Source organism: Octopus sinensis, unplaced genomic scaffold (assembly GCF_006345805.1).
Source record: "Octopus sinensis unplaced genomic scaffold, ASM634580v1 Contig17029, whole genome shotgun sequence".
NCBI lineage: Eukaryota > Metazoa > Mollusca > Cephalopoda > Octopoda > Octopodidae > Octopus > Octopus sinensis.
Window position 1 is genome coordinate 1,572 of NW_021834765.1, and position 2,223 is coordinate 3,794.

At 38.1% G+C, this 2,223-nt stretch overlaps 1 long non-coding RNA gene across 1 annotated transcript; it reads left to right on the forward strand.

Annotated features, from left to right (window-relative positions):
• The first annotated feature begins 1,178 nt into the window (after window positions 1–1,178).
• LOC118761747 lies at window positions 1,179–1,807 on the forward strand. The gene is made up of 2 exons (XR_004997613.1): window positions 1,179–1,308; window positions 1,780–1,807. It is a non-coding gene; the product is annotated as an uncharacterized LOC118761747 (long non-coding RNA).
• The last annotated feature ends 416 nt before the right edge of the window (window positions 1,808–2,223 follow it).

The following is a 2,223-nucleotide window of genomic DNA, read 5'->3' on the forward strand; positions in this document are numbered from 1 at the left end:
TCCCAAGTCAGCACACCAACAGTCCCCCAACCATGGACAATCAATCACGCACACACACACAACACATCACACATACACAGACACTCAGTCAAAAACAGTCATCCAGCCCTACACAAACACATGCACACATCCATGCACGTACAAAGAGGGAGCCTCTTCATAGTTGTTCGACCTGCTAGAAATAGCAGCCAATTCTTCAGACCACGATTTATCATAAATGTTTTGATAACATACTCCCAGATCGTTATGGACGTGCTCTATCTCTTGCGGCTGCACCAAACACAAGCCTCATTGAATGATATAGCAATAATACCCACTGATTCCTATACAATAGTGGTAATCAACATAATTGTGAGTTCAAATTCCGCCGAGGTCGACTTTGCCTTTCATCCTTTCGGGGTCGATAAATTAAGTACCATTTACGCACTGGGGTCGATTTAATCGACTTAATACCTATGTCTGTCCTTGTTTGTCCTCTCTGTGTTTAGCCCCTTGTGGGTAATAAAGAAATAGGTAATCAACATAAATTTGCTGCATCACGATATAAATACACATTTCTCTATGAAACGCACACAGACACAGACTCACTCATATGCATCTGCATGTATATGTATGAGTTCATAATACACAACATACATACACACACACACACACACACACACACACCACACACACACATATATATAATATATATATATATATATATATATATATATATATATATATATAATATATATAATATATATACACACCATATATGTCTGTATGAATATGCATGAGCCTATAACATATATATAAACCCCCGCGCGTGTATGTATATGTGTGCGTGCGTGTATGTGTGCGTGTGTATATGTGTGCGTGCGTGTATGTGTGCGTGCGTGTATGTGCTTGTGTGTGTGGAGTTCAAATTTACAGAAAACAAAAGCCAAAGACAGGTGAGAGAACAAGAAGCAAGTGTATTAGTTTGACACTCAGGGAAGAAGGGAAGCCTTTTTGACATTTCGAGCCTACGCTCATCAACAGAAAGGGTTGAGGGAGAAAAAGGGAGGAGAGAAATGGAGAGAGAAAAATGTGCTAGGATTAACGGTAAAATATGATAAAAATATTAATACCTACACAGTTTTTTCCTCCCCGTGTTTTATCTTTCTTCTTTCTCTCTCCATTATTTTTTTTCTTTCAATCCTCTGTCGAAGAGCGTAGGCTCGAAACGTCAAAGACTTTTCCATTCTTCCTGAGCGTCAAACTAATACACCTGCTTGTTGTTCCCTCACCTGTCATCGTCTTTTGTTCTCTGTAAATTTGAAGTACGTATTACATACGCTCAGGTAGTCAACCCTCTTTGATCCTGGCTGAACTTACTCCTCTCTTGGACTCGCCTCACTCCTACTTTCTTCTCGAACTTTCGGTCCTAACCATCACTCCACCCAGATTACCACTGGATCTTCGTAGTCTTTCACGCTCTACCACTATGTATCTTAGTGGCTACTTTCGTATATACATGTACATGTATAATATAGGTGACTAGTTCACAATTTTACAACCTAAACTGTTGTAGCAGTTGATCTGCGCTTGTTCGGGGTAGGAGTCAGTCTGGGAGACGAGAATAGGGAAGAAACTGTGGACAACGAAGTCACACAAGTTATGATCTCGTTTGAAGAAGGAAAGGGGTAGGTTAGGGAAGATGTTGGAGGGGGAGGGGTCGGACTAGAGTTGCTGGACTGCTCGGAAAAGGGTGCGCTGCAAGGGGTGTTTGGTGAGGGAAAACGGGGGAAAGGTAAGGGATGTATATATATATATCTATATAAATATATATATATATATGTATATGTATGCATATATGTATATATATATATATATATATATATATATATATATAGATAGATAAGATAATAGATAGATAGATAGATAATATATAGATAGATAGATAATGAATAGATAGATACCCTAAGAATATATATATCCACATACATTTGTATGCATGTATATATGCAGATACACATGCACCGTATATATACATGTATATATATATATATATATATATATATATATATAATGCAGACAGACAGACATATATATGCATACTATACTTGTGTATGTGTGTGTGTCTGCGCGCGTTTGTGTGTGTATGTGTGTATGTGTGCATGTGTGTGTGTGCGTGTGTGTATGTATGTTTATGTGTGTGTGTGTGTGTGTACGTGTATTTGTGCAGTTATATATTGTTTC